Raw genomic sequence first — 20,774 nt, forward strand, 5'->3', positions numbered from 1 at the left:
TGGCTCTTCTCTAAACGTGTGTAATGTCTTAACACCTTGAAAGAAAAAGCTGCAATTTTCTGCCATTTCTCCTTGCACTCAAATTGCAAAGAAGATGGCATCTTTTGCTATACTCCTGTCCCTGGGAACAGGTGCTGCAGCTGTTAATGATCCATTACATATTGGGCTTTTGTAGTTTCGACACTTAAAGCTTTGGTTCCTTCAGGAATATCAAATGAATGCCATCTGGTCCTTGTGATTTATTTCAATACTGTACTGTGCCTCCACAAGACACCCCCTTGGCCATTTGTCTCCATAATGTATTCCATGCAATATTGTCCTTGAATGAAAGAATTCTCATTAGGAGTTCCAGTTTTATTCTAACTTCAGAACATATTGATTGGCTCAGGTTGTGAACCAATGGAGAAATCACCAGGCACCATCCGCAAGGAATTTCTACTGTGTAGGCTGCACCAAAGTGGATACCAGTCCAATAATTTCTGTGCGGTTTTATCTGGGAGAAGTTCCTAGTAGATTTTGCCCTTGGGGTGATAAAGCAGAAATGACAGAGACAAAGAGCTCATTCAGGTGGGTTTCCCTTCCCCTGAGGTAGCTTGGTTATTTGCATCTTCCAGAAAAGTGGTAAGGAGTGTTTTACCACACCTCAGCTGCCCCAGTTGAAAGTGTTGGCTTTAGCCTTAAAGCCCTAACTGGCCTGGGGCCAAATTACCTTAAAGACAGCCTGCTTCCAAATGAATCTGCTCAGGCTGACCTCCATAGCTGACCTCCATAAGAAGGTGATTGCAGAGGACAGCCAATGAATATGATGTACAGCAGGCAGAGAAGGGCCTTCTGTTTTGTTGCAAGAGTGAAGGGAGACAGATAGTTCAGTTCATGATCTTTGGATTGATGGTAAGGTTGTTCTCATGACCAGAGATTCTTGGGTAGGAAATGGTTAACCCAGGAATCTCTGGTCAACTGGGGCATCAGGGCTCCTCCCAACTCAGCAGCTCTTAGCCTGGGTTACCCAGATCTGCTACTCAGGCTAAAAGAGAGGTAGGAGCAAAATGGAGTCTGTCCTACCTCTTGTTCTGGTTGTCTGTGCCGCCACAGCTGCTTTTAAACTTCTGCCAGGTAGCCGGCAACCATGTTTACCATACAGTTTTGAGGCTTGTGAAGCCAGGGAGAGGAGCACTGTTGCTGTACTTTGGGCTGCCTCTCCATGGCTCATACAGTGCACTGTGGGATACTGGAGAAGCCAGCTTGGTTTCCCCTCCTCCCGATCTCAGCTATGGAGATCAGTTGTGCTGTTTGTGTGGGCATGCAAATAACAGAGCCATGAACAAGCCCTGGTCATTTGGGAGCAGGAAGGTAGGATCCTGCCTTCTTTCCACCCCCCGCCCACCGCATTTGGTCATGTGAACAAGCCCTATATGTGCTAAAAATACATGTCCTTTCTTTCATCTGCAGAATATTGGATGTTGTGCAGTCCCTCCTATGCTGTATCACAAACTATTTGTGAAACATTCCCAAGTTTTAAAAAGGAGTGTGCTGGGCTACTGTTTGAAAAATATGAGCCCAAAGTCCCACTGGACACATGGAACAAGTCACATGATATCCTGGTCAGTGCCCCTTGAGCTCCACTGTCATTCCTGCAATACCCTTGATTTTTTAAAAAAGTTCATATTCTAAGAAAAGCAAGAAAAATGTAAAGCATTAAAATGTCACAGTCACCTTCCTGCAAATCTTCACAAGAATATTTCCTGCAAAGATCATTTTAACTCTGTGTGATTCAAGATGCCAGCATAAAGGAAAAGCTGAGCTCCTGTTAGCACAACCTAGATGTAGCTGTGCAAAAAGTCGCATTGACCTCTCTCTTTACCATACCCATCATATTAGCAAATAGAAAACATCCAAGCAATTTGATCCATTTGAAGTGGAAGGAGTGGGCAACAAATATGGTTTAGTGTAAGCAAGTGTAAAGTGATGCATATTAGGGGGGGGAAACCCAAACTTCACATATACACTGATGGGAGCTGAGTTCTTGGTGACTGACTAGGAAGGAGATGTTGGGGTCATGGTGGACATTCTTTGAAAGTGTTGACTCAATGTGCAGCAAAGGTGAGAAAGGCAAATTTCATGCTAGGGATCATTAGGAAGAGGACTGAAAATAAGAATGCTAGTATTATAATGTCCTTATACTAATCTAGGGCGCAATCACATTTGGAGTACTGCGTATCTTTAAAATGATATTGTAGAACTGGAAAAGGTGCAGAAGAGGGCAGCAACCAAGATGATCAGGGGCCTGGAACATCTTCCTTATGAGGGAGGTACAGCATCCCTCAACAAGGCGACAGCATCTGGGGCTCTTTAGTTTGGAAAAGAGGCAACTACGTGGGGAGACATAAGAGGTATATAAAATTATGCATGTAGTAGAGAGAGCGGGCAGAGATCATTTTTCCTCCCTCTCTCATAGCACTAGAACCAAGGCCATCCCATGAAACTGAACGTCAGGAAATTTGACTGAATGACAAAAGGAAGTACTTTTCCACACTGCACATAATTAATCTATGGAATTCTCAGCCACGGGATGTGGTGATGGCCACTAGTCTGGATGGCTTTAAAAGGAGCTTAGACAAATTCATGGAGGAAAGGTCTATCAACGTGTACAGTCTGGTGGCTATAGGCCACCTCCAGCCTCAGAGGCAAGATTCCTCTGAATACCAGTAGCAGAGGAGCAACAGCAGGAAAGGGGGCATGCCCTCACCTCCTGCTTGTGGGCTTCCTAGAGGCTTCTGGTGGGCCACTGTGTGAAACAGAATGCTGGACTAGATAGGCCTTGGGCCTGATCCAGCTGGGCTGCTTTTATGTTCTTATGAGATAAAGAAGCTAGGAGACACCAAGAGCTGGGATTCAACCACTTCAAAGAACATGGCATAACATGCTAGTTGTTAGGACCAGTGTTCTAATCCCCCTTCTTGAGATGCCCAAGGAGATTGGCATGGATAGCTAGTCATGGACACAATTCAGCTCGCCCTAAGGTTGTGCCGGACCAATTAACCCATTCCTCTTGCAAGGAGGGGGAGGCTGCCCATTGGAGCTACCAGCACTTTATTGGTTGTCCCAACATTCTATGGCAAAACTCCCAAAAACAAAACAGCAGTCCAATCTGTAAGTCATTACAGCCTTGTGCATTTTCAGTTATCCATCCTTGTGAATATTCTGTCTCAGCCAAGATGGCCCCTCCTAGGCACCTTCCCATATCCACAATGGTCCTTCTGTCATACAACTGGGTCAGCCTAAATAGGTTACCCTAGAATTTCAAATAAATATCTTTATTCATAAGTTTTATTTACTTACTTACTTATAAGTTTATACATTCATAAGGCTATATAAATTATAACTAGCACTTTGTAATTTTGTCCGGAAACCTATTGGCAGCCAGTGTAACTCCATCAGTAAAGGAGTAATGTGGTGTATCCGAGATGACCCAGAGACCAACCTGGCTGCCTCATTCTGAACCAGCTGACGTTTCCGGACTATGTACAAAGGCAGCCCCATGTAGAGCGCATTACAGAAGTCAAGTCTGGAGGTTACCAACAGATGTACCACTGTTTTGAGGTCATTGATCTCGAGAAACGGGCGCAGCTGGCATATCAGCCAGAGCTGATAGAAAGCACCCCTGGCCATCGCCTCAACCTGAGAAACAATGGAGAGGTGTGAATCCAGAAGTACTCCCAGACTGTGAACCTGTTCCTTTTGGGGAAGTGTGATCTCATCTAGAACAGGCAGATCAAAATCATCTCTAGGGTTCTAACCCCGCACAATAAGTACCTCCGACTTATCTGGCTTCAGCTTCAGTTTATTCTCCCTCATCCAGCCTATTACTGCTTCCAGGCAGGCATTTAGGGAGGATATGCCAGCTCCTGAAGCAGTTGACATGGAGAAGTTGATCTGGGTGTCATCAGTGTACTGGTAACACCCAGCTCCAAATCCCCTGATGATCTCTCCCAGCGGTTTCATGTAGAAGTTAAAAAGCATTGGAGAAAGTACGGAGCCTTGAGGAACACCATACTTAAGCTCAGATTTTGAAGAGCAACAATCTCCAATCAACACCATCTGGAATCTATCCAAGAGGTAGGAGTGGAACCACTGTAAAACAGTGCCTCCCACCCCCAACCCCCTCACACATTCCAGAAGGATACGATGGTCAATAGTATTGAAAGTCGCCGAGAAATCCAAAAGGACCAACAGAGTCACACTTCCTCTGTCAATTCCCAATTGGAGATCATCCATCAGGCCAACCAAAGCAGTCTCCACACCATAGCCCGCCCAAAAGCCAGTTTGAAATGGGTCCAGATAATCAGTTTCCTCCAAGACAGCTTGGAGCTGAGAGGCCACCACTCTCTCAATTACCTTGCCCAGCCATGGGAGGTTGGAAACAGGCCTATAATTGCTCAACTCTGAGGGATCTAGTGCATGCTTCTTTAGAAGAGGTCTAATGATTGCCTCCTTAAGACAAGGAGGCATCCTGCCCTCCCTCAGAGAAGCATTTATGATTTCCACCAGGCTGTCTACAACAGCCTCCCTGCTAGATAGAACAAGCCATGTGGGACAAGGGTCAAGAGAACAAGTGGTAGGCCTCACTGCTCCAAGCAGCTTGTCCACATCCTCAGGAATCACAAACCGATCCAGTCGAATCACATAAGAGGAGTTGTTGGGCACCTCCAGACATCAAATTAATTGTGGAGTCTCCATCTAGGTCGGCCCAAATCCGAGAGATTTTATCTGCGAAAAACTCTTTAAACACATTGCAGCGGGTAACTGATGACTCCAAATTCTGGTTCAAGGGAGAGGGAGCAGATACTAGTCCCCTTACAACCCTGAACAACTCCACTGGACGTGAACTCGCAGAGGCAATAGGGGCAGAAAAGAACCGCCTCTTTGCCGCACATATTGCCTGAGCATAGATCTTTAAAGGTGCTCTATGTCGCAATCTGTCAGATTTGAGTTGAGTCTTTCTTCACTTGTGCTTCAGTCACCTACCTGGCCGCTTCAGCCCCTGTAGATCTTCTGTATACCAAGGGGCCAATTTTGAAGCGGGTCAGAGGGGATGCTTGGGAGCAATTGTGTCTACTGCTCAGGTGAGCAAGTTGTTCCAATTCGCAACCAGGGCATCAACAGGATCACCGGCAAAGCCAACAATGAATCCCTCTAAGGCAGGGTTTCTCAACGTGTGGGTCCCCAGATGTTACTGGACTTCAGCTCCCATAATCCCCTGCCCCAGTGGCCTTTGGTTGGGAATTATGGGAGTTGAAGTCCAATTACATCTGGGGACCCACACGTTGAGAATCTCTGCTCTAAGGCTTCTTGGAATCTTACTAGATCCAATAACCTCTTTGGGCAGACCATTCTAATAGGCCCCTTGCCCCTGTGGAGGTGGGAAGTGGTTGTAAGTCCAAACTTAATCAGATGGTGGTCCATCCATGACAATGGGGAAATCACAGGAGCCCCCACCCATGGAACACCACCCTGATCAGAGTAAAAGACCAAATCAAGCTTGTGACCTGCAATAGACATCAGTCCAGGGACCACTTGGGATAGGCCTATAGCTGTCATGGCCGCTATGAGCTCCTGAGTTATCCCGGACAGATTGGTCCCAAAGTGAACATTGAAGTCCCCCAGCACCAAAAGTCTGGGAAACTTCAGCGCAAGTTCCGCGACCAAGTCCGTGAGCTCAGTAAAAGATTCTGCTGGGCAGCGGGGTGATCGATACACCAACAGAAGTCTCAATCTATCCCTGGTCCCCAAACTCAAGTATACACATTCAATATGGTCTGATACCCTAACAGGGACCCTGGTAAGGGAGATGTTTTCCTTATAGTCAACAGCCACTCCACCTGTTGATGGAGCCTACGTCCAGGGGGCCCACGTCCCCTCACCTGCTCCTCTACAGAATATCCTGGGGGGAGAAGCTGTGACCAAAGTGGACCACTAGCCTCCCCCAACCAAGTCTCAGTAATACATACCAGGTTGGTCCCCTCATCCTTGATCAAATCATGGATGAGTTCAGGTTTATTTTGGACCGATATGGCATTACAGAGGAGCAAGGTAAGGCTATGTGGGTTGTTGGCAGTGCTCACCGAGGTCAAAGAGCTGGCAGGACAGCCGGAAGGGGAGACAGCTCTTAAGTTTCTGACTACACTTCCCCTGGAAGGGCCTGCTGACTTGCCAACGTTATTTCTTCTATTCCCCACCACTACCGGGATAGCTGCCCCATAGTCAATGAAGGCGCCCCCTGTCCTCCCATCTCCAGACAAACCCAAACACATTACAGCAACTTCAACCCAAGTCCAAAACAGCTTAAAACTGATTAAACAAAAGCCCTCTAGCCCTTGCCCCCATTCTCCCTCAAAGTGGCTCCCCCAAAGGGGCAACCCCCTTTGGTGTTGCCCCTTCAGTGGCAAGCCCGCTGCCACAAGGAGCCTTCCCATAAAGTCCAAAACTGAGCAGGCGACCTGAGGAACAGCTGAGTCACTCAGGGGCTGGTCCCAATCCTGCCCACACTTCCCACAGATGTTAACCTGAGGCTGTAGCCCCACAGGGGAAGAAGAAGCAGGCAGGCAACAGCAGAAGGAACCCCAGCATCCACCTGGTCTCTCACTCCAGGCAGCACTGGGTGGGAAGTGGATGGACTCTCCCTCTTCCGCTCTGCCAGGCTTCTAGCACCCTGAAGTCACAAGGAGCATTCCTATAAAGCCCAAAACTGAGCAGGTAACCCAAGGAACAGCTGAGTCACTCAGGGGCTGGTCCTGATGGGTGGGTGAGCAATTCTTGTACAGGTTTGAGGGGAAGTGGCTTTTTGAGGGGGAGTGGTTTACTGCTGGTGGTGGCAGTGACTGTGGTTATCATGTTTGATTGTTTGTAATTTATGCTGTGCCTATGTAGGCAGCAGTCCCAACAATGGAAGCACAAGACCTTTTCCTGGCAGTTGGCTCTATCCAGTCACCACACTTTCCCCAGAAGGCTTTGGGAATGATGCTGTGTCATGATGTAGCATCATTGGGAGGGGACCTCTTGGGGTAGGAAGGAGGAATGGTGGCCAGTTGGCTGTTGGGCAGAGCTCCTGCAATTTCAGTGCCACTTTCACTGCCATCCACAGAGGCTTGACATAATATAGTTGTATTTTAAACGAAAATATAGATCTGCTGCTTTCACTATTAACCAGCAATGAGCCACCCTCCAAGAAGGGTCCAGGTGGGATCTGACACTCACGAACTCTTCATTACAAAGTGTATGAATGCAGCAGCTGACCAGAATTGACATGAATATTATTAACCAAGTTTCTCTCATTATAAGTGTTTAAAAAGGTCACTCCACAGCAGACTGCGTGATTGATTGTAGTGTGTGAGCTCTCCCAGTACAATATCTGGATCTGTGACAGTAACAGATGGGGCACCTTCCATGATAAAAGAACTGTGGAAACTGGCCACAGCTTGATGATGTCATCACTGCATGCCCTAACACCAGCACACATCTGCCCAAATGCCTCACAGTGGCCATTTCCACTGTAGCTCCCTTTTAACTGCTTTTTGATGCATCGAATTCTTTATCTTTTCCTCTGTTCCACACTCCACTGTTATCCACTGCATCTAAATCATCTCTCGGGTCACGTCCCTGCTGCCTTTTTATTGGCAATATTTTTCCCGTTAATTGTGCATGCTCTGTTTTGAAGATCTTCACCTACCTCCTGCTGTGCTGCTCAGTTGGAATATTTCTGCCTCCTGTGCAATTCCTGTGACATGTTTATGCTTTACCAGCTACTGTAAAATGCAAGACTTATCACACGCTATTGAAAATCCAGCTGGCATTTTGCACTCGTAACACAGAAGTATTATTGTTTTGCTGAAATAAATGTCCGTGCTATGAGCTTTATTACTACTATTAGAAGGTCTAATGGGCCAGTGCTCGGAAGCATTACCAGCCCCGTGTCACAGGGAAAAGCCTCTTTCTTGTCCTGGGCCAGTTTAAGAGCTAAACAGCACCTAAGAAGTGGCATAGGAGTACATGATAACTATTCACTTATAAGAGAGAAAGTAAAAGTGTGCACTTGAGGTTGGAATTGGAGTCAGAGCCCCCTGATGACCATGCACACAGAGACCCAACACTATCTGCATAGCCCCACCCTTTCATTTGCATAGCCACACCCTGGTTTCGGTTTCTTGGTCATGCTAGTGAGCGATAGACTGGTTGGAACTGGCTCAGGGTCGTAGCTAGGGCAGAGGGGGCCTGTCTTAACCCCTCTCCCTGGTGGCCACTCAGAGTGAGAGAGATGATCAAGAAAACAGGGAGGGGTGGAGCTAGGGGTCCCTCAGTAGCTAAGGGTCCTGGGTTCTTTGAACCCATCCACTTAATTATAACTACACCCCTGAACTGGCTTTTATGTAAATAAAAGACTTCTTAAATGCCTGCTGTTATGATAGATAGCAGACCTGAATTCATGTTTTAAGTCAACGTATGGAGGAGGAGGAGCATACTGTCTGGCCCCTGCTCACCGATTGCTGCACAAGAGGGTGAACATGAGAATGACATTCTGCTCAGGTGGACTCATCTAGGCACTTGGAACTCTGATCAGTCAGGGTCTACATATGTACAGCTATATGCATGTAGGAACTCTGGCCAGCATCCTGATTAATGCTATGTTTGCAGAAGGAAGTTGTGCAAGCTAGTTTTGGTTAAGTCTGGAGCTTGCATTCCTGACGAGCATTGCGCTATCACAGGGCTGCACAGTGTTGGCCCTCCTGCAGTTGCTGGACTACATCACACCTGACTGTTGGCCACTGTGGCTGGGGATGATGAGAGCTGTAGTCCAAAAACAGCTCAAGGGCAGAAGCTGTGTAGCCCTGCACTAACACAAATATATGTGTGCTTGCACAGCAAGGTGCTCTCCCTGTGGCATATCTCACAGGTTTTTCAGGGAACTTTTATTTTTATTTATTTATTTACATGTTATAGTCTGCTCTTCCTCCAAGGAGCCCAGAGCGGTGTACTACATAGGTTTCTCCTCACGACAACCCTGTTAAGTGGGTTAGGGTGAGAAAGAAGTGACTGACCCAGAGTCACCCAGCAAGTCTCATGGCTGAATGGGGATTTGAACTCGGGTCTCCCTGGTCCTAGTCCAGCACTCTAACCATTACACCACGCTGGCGCTGCACATTACTGCAATTTTGAGCATCCTCATGATTTTGCCCGGCGACATGACCTTCTTGCACTAGTGCAACTTTGTTTATTGTTGCAAGCACAGTGTCAGGTTGTCAGCCACCATTTTCACTTTCATCTCAATTTGTAGAGTTCAAGGGGTGGGAACAGTCAGCATGTGGATGTCGGGATAGCGCTAGCTGGCCTCACTGGACCTATGCATAGAGCCAAGTGTAAATATAGGGGTAGTGTGTATGCGGAAGGCAAAGAATAGTGTCGGTCCTACCATTAGGCAGGCTGAGGTGACCTATTTCAAGTGTCAAATTTGGGGGTTCCATTAAAGGACAGCCAATTATTGGTTATTTAGTTCATTAGTATATGTGTGCTACCATGAGTTTGCCACTGGATTGTTTTACTTTGGGCAGCAAAATGTTATGATCCATCTCTCAATGCGCTCTATGTGGGGCTGCCCTTGTACGTAGTCTGGAAAAGTACAGTTGGTTCAGAATGCAGCAGCCAGGCTGGTCTCTGGGTCATCTAGGAGAGACCATATTACTCCCATATTGAAGGAGTTAAACTGGCTGCTAATATGTTTCCAGGCAAAATACAAAGGGTTGGTCATAACCTCTAAAGCCCTAAACAGCTTGGGCCCTGGGTATTTAAGAGAACGTCTTCTTTGTTATGAACCCCATTGCCCACTGAGATCATCAGGAGAGGTCTGTCTGAATTTACCACCGGCTCGTCTGGCGGCTACTCGGGGACGGGCCTTCTCTGTTGCTGCCCCGAGGCTTTGGAATGCGCTCCCTAATAAAATAAGAGCCTCCTCATCTCTGACAACTTTTAAAAAGTCTTTAAAGACACATCTGTTCACCCAGGCTAACTGATATTATTTTGATTGTTTTAATGTTGTTTTTAGCATATTGTTAAAAAAAAATTAGATTGTTGTTTTAAATGTCTTGGTTTTGTTTTTAACTAATGTTTTACCTTTGTTTTTATCTTCTTGTAAACTGCCCAGAGATGTAAGTTTTGAGTGGTATAAAAATATGTTAAATAAAACAAACAAACAAACAAACAAAATATTTGCACAGATGTATGCTGCACAAGAGGAAGTCCATTGGAAATAATGGACTTACTTTTGTGCAAGACAATTTGTGCTAATTTTGTGTTTGTGCAACTTATGGAAACTGCGCAAATGCAGCATTACTAGTGCCCGGCATACTCTTGTGCAGTCTGTCGGCCAGTGTCCCCAAAAGTAATGTGTATGTTGCATTTACAGAGAAAAAAATTAAACCAGTTGAAATCCCAAATCTCTCAACAGCCGCTAGTCATGATGCAGGGGCGTAGCAAGGTTGGAGGGGGCCCAGAGACAAGATTTTAAAATGGGCCCCTCGCTGGTATATACACACAAACACACTTCACAATATATAGTGCACTCACACTCACATCCCCATTATGAATACGGTGAATATCCAGTTCACATTGAATCTAGTTTTTTTTACTCTCTGCTCCTGCCAATCTCCAAGAGACTCAACATAATTCATAGGGGGTGCAACATGGGCGGGTGGGGAGTCATGTGATGTGCCTCTGGGGGGCCCCTCGAGGCGGTGGGGCCCCAAGACGACTGCCTCCTCTTGCCTAATGGTAGTTACGCCCCTGCCATGATGACTAAATGGAATATCCAGGTTCCAAGGCAGTATGCCTGTGGATACTGATTGCTTGTGGTGGGGGAGGTGCACTAGGAAGGGTGGGCTATTGCATTTGTGCCAAGCTTGTGGGCTTCCTGAAATCATCAGGTTGGACACTGTGGGAAACAGGATGCTGGGTTAGATGGTCAGTGCAAATCGGGGGGTTTTCTACATTCACTCAACACCAACTGAAAAGAGTAGAAAGTCATCCGTGCCCAAAGAGGAATGTACACTGGTAGGCCCACAGTGGTAGACCATATTTGGTGAGCAACAACAATGTTACCTACAGCTGCAGGTCTGGAATAGAGAGAATGGATGAATGAATAGCTTTATTACGATCATTGATCAGACGTACATACAACCAAATAATGCTACATTCAGATAAGAATTCAGTCATACAGAGTACACCAACAGAGAAGACTCTCGTAGCGGCATCTAGGAAGTAGGGCTAGAAGTTAGCTGTTGGCGGATCTTAACAGCAGCCGCACAACATTTGGCAACATTGTAGGTGATAGAAGGTTTCTTATCTGCAAGAAGGAGTGTGGCGTAAAATCCAGCAGTTCAGTAGGGAAAGTGTGATAGCAGGGGGAAAATAAGATTACGCCGACAATCGTTATAAAAAGCGCAAAACAACAGCACATGGTGGACAGATCCGACCTTACCTGAGTCACAAGGGCAAATCTGACTGGCCAAAGGAATTTTCAAAAACCTTCTAGATAAAACTGCTGATGGTAGGGTATCGTATCGTGCTCTGAGAAACACGCAGTGATGGCTCGTTAGAGAAGGTGGCAGTAGGTATCTAGCAGGTTCCCTGCTAAAGTCAGCAAGGCTCCTTCTTATGGTCTCCAAAATGGAGCTTAAATCATGCTGGTGTTCAATGTCCAAGATCCTCAGTTTGAAGATCTCTTTGACTTGATTGTAATCTAACAATGACAAATATTCGGTAGAAAAGCCAAGTGATGACCATTTGCCCAATAGTGCTTGTGTCTAGGTGGATTTAAAACTATCGGCGAGCACAAGGGGTGCCAGCCCCAGAGGAATAGAGAGATAGATGTGTGTTCACCATGGTCAGTGGTGCATCTACCATAACATATTCAAGAACAAGCAAGAATAAATGGCTCATATGTAGAGCAAGGATGAACCGGTGCAGTGAGAGAGCAGACTAACAGAACTTCCAAATTAACTGCACCAGTGCAGCAGGGAAGTGTCAAAGTTTGACACCCTCCCTGTCTCCTCCCTCATGGGAGGAAAGCTGGTCTTGTGGTAGCTAAGCATCCTCCTCTCTGGTTTGCATTTGAATGGGAGACTACATGTGAGCATTAAAAGATATTCCCTTCAGAGGATGGGGCCGCTCTGGGAAAGAGCACCAGCATGCTTGCATGCAGAAGGTTCAAAGTTCCCTCCCTGGCATCTCCAAGAGAGGGCTGAGAGAGACTCTTGCCTGCCACCTTGGAGAAGCCGCTGCCAGTCTGTGTAGACAATACTGAGCTAGGTGGACCAAGGGTCTAACTCAGTATATGGCAGCTTCCTATATTCCTAGGCAGCCCACTGTGCCACCTGAAAAGATGTCCCTGAAGGCCTGTAGGCCTGGAGTATTCCAGACCTCCAGGCTGTCATTTGGGAGGCCGGCAGGAGGCTCGAAGGAGCCCTGCTGCCTTCTGCTGCCTCCGCTGCTTCACCACCTGCCACTGCCCAGCTATGCCACCTATTCTGTGGCCTCCACTAAAGGTACAGAGGCCATTTTCTCTCACTAACTACCCCCCACCCACCCGATGCCTTTAGCGAAGTTTGGGCTAGGGATTCCCCTTTACTTGTAAAGGGGAATCCTCAAGGATTTCCCTTTACAAGTATATTCAAGCTGGTCAGTGAACTGGTTCTTTGAACCAGATGTCAGTCCAGTGCAAACCCGGGCCAACATGGTCCGGTTCAAACCCAAGCCGACTAGCACAACCCTACAAAACTGAAGTTATGCGGGCAGTTTTGCCTTGGCACTAGCCTTCCTTCCCAGTATCCTTGCCAGGTGAGTGAAGTACAGACTGTGAAGCTGGGATATGGTGGGATATGGTGTATGAATAACTGGCAATGCAAGTGTAATTCCTCAGCTTCTCCTAAGCTGCAAAGTTTTGAATGTGGGAATGAAAGTTCTCCAGAGCAAGATAAACCCTGTAGTTCTGCAACAGCTGTCTAAGCTGAGCGATAAAGAGCGGCTTAAAGAGGATTCCCCCCGCCCCCCCCCATTAAGTTGTTCACTGTGTCGGGAGACCCTCTCAGTGTGGTCTGAGAGCACCACCACGTGGTCACTTGAGGCAAGCTCTGGTATCAAGGGAATGTGAACAAAGGAACAAGCAGCTGCGGAAAGTTCTCTCCAGAGAGAAGCGCCCCGCGGCGGCTGCTAGGAAGCAAACCTCACTGATGCAACTGTGAGGCAAGCAAACACTGTGAAAATGAAGCATGAAGCATTTTATTGAAAATGAAGCATGAAGGGGTCTTCCTGGCATCTTCTCACCTAGGGAAGCAGAGCAGCAGAGTGGTTCAACTGAAGGACTCAGGCTGGCGAGAGCCAGGTTCAAATCCCCACTCAGGCTGGCATGAACTTCACTGAATTGAGCTAACTTTTGCCTCTCAGAGGCCCGCCTCAACGAGTTGCTGTGAAGAGAAAAGGGGCAAACTTTAGCCCTCTTCAGGTGTTATAAATCATAAGCATGAGTGTTGCTCATGAGGGGGGAAGCAGGGAGGATGTCCCCCCCCACACCCCCATTATCGCTCACTCTCCACATCCGACGACCACACATACGGCGCTGTTTGTCTGAACAGGGCGGCACTGAAAACATGATGGCCAGCAGTCCTGTGAGCTGCAACCTTGATTGGTCAAGGTTGCAGCTCACGGGATCACTAGCAATCATACTTATGGTGCCACCCCATTCAGACAAACAGCACCGTAAGCATGATCATTGGGCACAAGTGACTTCGTCCCTGTTTCCTCCCCCATGAGCAGCACTCACACTTATGATTTATAATGTATGAAGTGGGCCTCAGGGTGCCTCTGAGTACCAGTTGCACGGGAGTAACAGCAGGAGAGAGGGCATGCCCTCAACTCCTGCCTGTGGCTTCCAGCGGCATCTGGTGGGCCACTGTGTGAAACAGGATGCTGGACTAGATGGGCCTTGGGCCTGATCCAGCAGGGCTGTTCTTATGTTCTTATGTCTTATGTGTCCTGCCTTGAGCTTTTGGAGGCCAGGATGAACCTGTAACAATACATGTTAAAAAATTCCACACATGGAATGTATCAGTCTTGACTCCTGATTATGTCCAATTCTAAGACTAGATCTTAGCTTTCTAGTGGTTGGCTATCTTCAGAGTAGTTGCCTGAAGTGTGATGTAACAGTGGTCACATATGTATTAGGATGGAGCTTTGGCCGTGGGTCTTCGCATACTGGTTAAGACTATTATTCTGCCCAGTGGGGTGAGTTCCCCTGACCTTAGTTGAGAACTTTGATTCAAAGTGGAAAAGGTCTTTAGAGCAGAAATTATACTCATATGGCTTTTCACAGGAAGAAATTATTAAGATGGGCCCTGATCAGGCCAAAATAACACTAAAGCAGAGAGTATTGGATGTTGAAGGGCAATTAGATCTAACCAGTCTTCCAAAAGGTATATTTCTGTCCAATCAGCTCATCCCCTTGAGACCTGCAAGCTATTTAAAGCATTTAATGACATCAAAATTCAGGAGAGCAATGACCCTTGCTCACTTTAACACACTCCCTACCATGGTACTAGATGGGAAATTTAAGAAAATACCATATACAGTGCCGCTCAGCTATGCCCTTGTGGCACAGGTGCCATCGAAACAACAGTGCATATTTTGCTTTACTGTTCATAAGGATATCTGAAATAGTTTTCTCTTACCTTTTTTTTAGTAAATTACCCCAGCCATACTGATATGTTTTATTTGCAGCACCTTTTGTCTGATTATGATGATCTCATTTCTCTAAATGTGGCTAAATTTTGCTTTATAGCTTGTAAAATATGCAAAGAGATGCTTACTTTGATGTAGGCTCTTGTTGTTTGCCGCAGACTGTATAATGGTTGTTTATCTGTTTGATGATCATAATAAAGGATATATTAGGATGAAGGCCAGGAATGGGCTACTAATATAGTGAAGTGGCTAAGGCACTGAACTGTGAACCAAGAAGATCATTCAGTACAATTTGTTATGAACCCAGAAGGACCCTTGCTCACAGCCTTTGTTTTCCTTCTGCAAAATGGGGATAATATCACTTTACCTCACAGATGTGTTGTTCCAGGACTGAATTATCTTTTAAAAAAATTTAAATTAAAGAAAATTCAGAACTGCACAATAGTATTTGAGCGTAATTCATGTGAATGGCGTGCACTGCTACAACACACACTTGCACATTTCCCTTGTCCATGCAGATGGGTTTTATTGCCTAGAGTCACATTCCATGCCGTTTAGGAGATAGAGAGTGAAAGAAAATCTGCAGAGCTGGGAAGTGGACACTATTGAAGAAGAGTGTTACATTCATTGATGAAAACTCTGTTGGGAGTAGCAGTGGAGCATCTTTGACAGGGGAAGAAGAAATGGGCCCACTTGATCAAGGTCTGGAAGACTCACTTTACTTCCATCATGGTTTATCAGTCACTTCTTACATCAGCTAACAAAACCTTTTGCATGACCTGAATTTTTGAACTGCACAAATGTCCTTTTGGAACAGCACATTTTTGGGATAACTGGTGTCTGACTGCACAATTAAAAAGCAGAAGATTATCTTCATGGCAGCAGTTTATATTCTTTGGGGCAGGGGCATAGATAGGGGAGAGGGGGCCCATGTTTCACCCCTCTCCCTGGCGGCCCCTCAGGATGAGGGAGATAATGAAGAAAATAGGGAGGGATGCAGCTGGGGCCCCGCTCAGAATCTGGGGTTCTTTGAACCCATCTGCTCAATTATAGCTACACCCCTGCACTGGGGAAGACTTAGCAGTGGAGTTTGCAGGGAGCATCTTTGGCAGAGAGAAAGGAGAACTGGGTATGCTTGATCAGGGCCCGGGTTCTAGATGAGCCTAGACTATTCACTTTACCTTTTCCATGGCTATCAGTCACTTTTTATATCATCTAACGTAAAACTTTTCCATAGCCTGAATTTTTGAACTGCACAAATATTCTTTTGAGTCTGCATTTTTTATTTATTTTTGAACTGGTGTCTAGCTGCACATTTTAAAAACCCCTGTGTTGTCCTTTCTAAGGCCAATATGAAGACCCCAGTTTAGTCTGCAGCAGTCTCACCCTTCATAGTGCAGGAACATATCAAACCAACTGAAAATACACCTGTCAAAAAACAAACAAAAAATCAGCTGCCTAGTATTTTGACTTGCCAATTCTTCCTGCGTCCCACCCCACCTCAAAAAAAAAAAAAAAAAAAAAAAGGAATCAGTTTCCTTTCAAGAGCACAACACAATAACCAGGATTGAGTACAGCTGGCATCATCAGGCTGTTCTGGGGAAGGAGTGGGAAAGCAAGGACTGGTGTAGGTGAGCTGCTCATGGGGCAAAATAAAAAGTGAGAAAGTAGAGAGGAGGAGGAGAGGGGCGAGGAGAAAGAAATTGTGATTCTGCCTCAGTCTGCTGCATTGAGAATAAAAAAAAGTGTCTCAGGTATCTTAGTGGATCATGAAGTCCAGTCTGTGAAGATCTTGATTTTGTTCCATTTTGATTTCTTAAAAAGGTTGCATTCTGATGACTCAGCCTAGAGCTTTGCTTCCAAGATGAAACAAATTTCTGATGGCTTGATTTGGCACAAGGAACTGGACAAGTATCTCAGTCTTGGGACCACAACAATCCAGACCTCAAACTCCTACTGCCATTCCTACCCAGCTTCCTCCTGACACTCATCATCCTAAGTAAGACTATAAGAAAATGATGAGAGTGATATTTGCTTTGATAACTGGGTGGTTAAACAAAGGGATGATACAGAAGAGTGATCTAGCAGTGATTCTAGCACAGGTTTTCTCCAAGTCTACAGAAGCCTACAGGTATAAAGTAGTGGTCTTTTTTTCTCCAATTGTGATGCAATGTGAATGCTAACTGGGCAAAGAGGCACCTTTTACCATGGTGATTCTCTTTATTTAGCAGGGGGAGAGTAAATGGCCCTATCCACCCCCAGCACATTACCTCCAGTGACTGTTGCTGGTGTCTATCTTGTGTTTCTTTTTAGAATGTGAGCCCTTTGGGGACAGGGAGCCATCTTATTTATTTATTATTTCTCTGTGTAAACCGCCCTGAGCCATTTTTGGAAGGGCGGTATAGAAATTGAATTAATAATAATAATAATAATAATAGGAATGCTGCAAGTCCATCAAACAGTAGAGGAGGAGAAAAGAAGCCTTGCAGAATATATAAAGGACAGTGAAGAAGATGCACTTAAAGTGGTCAATAACGAGAAACCATTCAACACCAATGAAACAAAGCAGGCCTACAACAAAGAACAAGAACCAAGCAGAAAAATGGAAAAATAAGCCACTGCATGGTCAATATTTGCACAATATAAGTGGAAAATCAGACATCACCCAGACCTGGCAATGGCTTAAGAATGGCAACTTGAAGAAAGAAACAGAGGGTTTAATACTGGCTGCACAAGAACAGGCAATAAGAACAAATGCAATAAGAGCCAAAGTCAAAAAATCCACAACAAACAGCAAGTGCCACCTTTGTAAAGAAGCAGATGAAACAGTGGACCACCTAATCAGCTGTTGTAAAAAGATCACACAGACTGACTACAAACAAAGGCATGACAAGGTAGCAGGGATGATACACTGGAACATCTGCAAAACATACAAGCTACCTGCAGCCAAACATTGGTGGGACCATAAAATTGAAAAAGTTGAAGAAAATGAAGATGTAAAAATATTATGGGACTTCCGACTACAAACAGACAAACATCTGCCACACAATACACCAGATATAACTGTAGTCGAGAAGAAAGAAAAAACAAGTGAAAATAATCGACATAGCAATACCAGGGGATAGCAGAATAGAAGAAAAAGAAATAGAAAAAAATTACCAAATACAAAGATCTACAAATTGAAATTGAAAGGCTGTGGCAGAAAAAGACCAAAATAATCCCAGTGGTAATTGGCGCCCTGGGTGCAGTTCCAAAAGACCTTGAAGAGCACCTCAATGCCATAGGGGCCACAGAAATCACCATCAGCCAATTACAAAACGCAACTTTACTGGGAACAGCCTATATTCTGCGATGATATCTATAACAACAGCAGCAACACTGACAAGAAAATGCAGCCATCCCAGGTCCTTGGGAAGGACTCGATGTCTGGATAAAACAAACCAGTCAATAATACCTGCCTTTCTGTGTAAATAAATAAATAATAATGTGTATTCAAAGTACAATAAAGTGGGTGGTTTTTTAAAAAGTCAGTTATATAGCCAGAAAGTAATCTTCTTGATCTGGAAGATCTTTTACCTCACAACATTCTAGTTGTTGTGTCGGTGGCAGGGGAAAAATCTATATATTCAATCCCAGGTTTTAAATATTTTCTTTTTGAGCTGTCATCTTCTATTGCTTATAAAATCAAAGAGATCCATCCAATACCCATGAAATTGTGTATACATCAACTAGGGGACATGAGACACCATGAGACATCTGCAGCATCATCACTGGCTCTTCCCAGGGCCTTTCACTGGGACTTGGTAGGCAGCAGGTATGTCCTAGGGAATTCTATGGGATGACCTTAAAAGCACACTTCTAATATTTTTCAGAGAGCAAAAAGGATGGGCTGAATATTGAAGGGCAACCCCCAAAAGGAAAAGGTCTAGATGTCTGGCATTGACTCTCATCTGAGCACCCTTACCCAAATAATACTTAAATAATATATGTGTACTTCAGTGTGTCACCACATTTCCAGGATGCTGAGAACCTGCAGCATCCAAATCCAAATCTGCTGGGTTTATATGAATCACACACACACACACACACACACACACACACACACACACTCCCCCATGAAAATGAGGTGGGCCCACTGAAGAGGTGGTAACAGTAGCATCCCATAAAAGGAGGGTTCAATTTTTGCCTTTTCCTTTCACATCTCTCACTCATGGGCCACCCCGGGGCGGGGGGGGGGGGGAGGTGAGGGGACAGCGAGCTTGCAGTATATATGAATCGAGACCAGGCAGTTCTTATGAAAGGTGCCAACAACAATAACCTTGAATTTAGCCCTTGAATCTTCTCACAACCCCAACCAAAACAAAAGGCTAGTTCTCATGATCCTCATTATATAGGAAAATCATAATAGGAGAGCTGAGTGGCCGTCATGTAAACCCAAAGAACAAGGTAGGAGGAGGGGAGAGTGATCATGTGGGAGGCAGAAGCTGGATAGGATGGGTGCACCCTACCCAGATTTTTTCCTTAGCATTTTATCAAGGGTGGATGAAAAGCTGTTCTACCCAGCTCCCGCCTCCCACACAACCAGTCTCCCCTCTTCCTACCTTGCTGCTTGGGTTTACATGGCCGCTGATCTGGAATATGCCCAGTTCTCCTACCCTGGCTGGGCGTCCCTCCTACCCATATGAGGACTGTGTGAACAAGCCTGTTTGACTGGTAACAGTCAATTGTATTTGTCCAAATGAACCCCTTGTTATAATATCCTCTCCTTTCCTCCCCTCCATTTGTTGTTTCTTTCACTCCCAAGATTTAGGTTGTAAACTCCAACAGCAAGAAGTTTTCTTTTTGTGCTTCTGAATCAGTGACCGCCATCATCATCATCATCATCATCATCATCATCATCATCATCATCATCATCATGATGTTTTATTATGTCTCATGGGTTCATTTTCACTGCCTGTAACAGGGATTCCCAATTTTGGTTTTCCGGAGATTTTTATACAGTTCCCATCATCCCCAGCCACAGTGGTCAATAGGGATGACGGGAGTTGTAGTCCAATAAAATCTGTGAAACCAAGGTTGGGAATCCCTGGACTATATGAGCTGCAAGTGTATGACACAATTAAGCAACACAGCAGTTCATAACATCCTTACCAACAGAGGGCACCAAATCCCTTTGAAATGTCCATGCCTTTTGCAAAGGACTCTTGCAGAGGACTCTTGGTTGCATATTAACTATGCTTAAGGCTAAGATTTTGTATTGCTATTTGTTTGTTTATTGTATTTCATCTTTATTTACAAACCTCTGCTTCTAACTCAGGACTTGAATATTGGGCCACAACCTACAAGATGAATTTCAGTATAGACAAACATACGGTCCTGCGTTTGGGTAAGCAAAATCAAATGGGGGAGAACTGGCTTGGTCACAGTACAAGTGAAAGGGATCTAGGTGCCTTATTGGACAACAAGCTGAACATCAGCCAGCAGTGTGACACAGCTGCTTAAAAAGCTAATGTGATCTTAGGCTGCTTGAACAGAGGCATGGTGTCCAGCTCATGACATGTGATGGTTCAGTTCTGTTCTGAGACCTCACTTGGAACACTTGGTCCAGTTTGGGGCATCACATTTTAAGAAGTATATTGATAAACTTGAACAGGTTCAGAGGAGAGCAATAAAGATGGTGAGGAGTTTAGAAAACAAGTCCTATAAGGAACAGCTGAAGGAGCTGAGTATGATTAGCCTGGAGAAGAGAAGACCAAGGGGAGATGCGATAGTCACCTTCAAATATCTGAGAGGCTGTCCCACAGAGGAATAAGCAGACTTGTTCTAGACTAGCAGAGGCAGAGTCACCATTGAGCGGACAGGTTCAAAGAACCTGGCCGCAAGCCATGGAAGGGCCATGTGAGCCCTGCAGAGTTAATTCCCAGCAAGGGTTTGTTGGCTGGGTCCATTTATTTCCCTTTCTCTCCTTCACTGGCTGGGAATGAGCTCTGAAGGGC

Source organism: Hemicordylus capensis, chromosome 4 (genome assembly GCF_027244095.1).
Source record: "Hemicordylus capensis ecotype Gifberg chromosome 4, rHemCap1.1.pri, whole genome shotgun sequence".
NCBI classification, from domain to species: Eukaryota; Metazoa; Chordata; class Lepidosauria; order Squamata; family Cordylidae; genus Hemicordylus; species Hemicordylus capensis.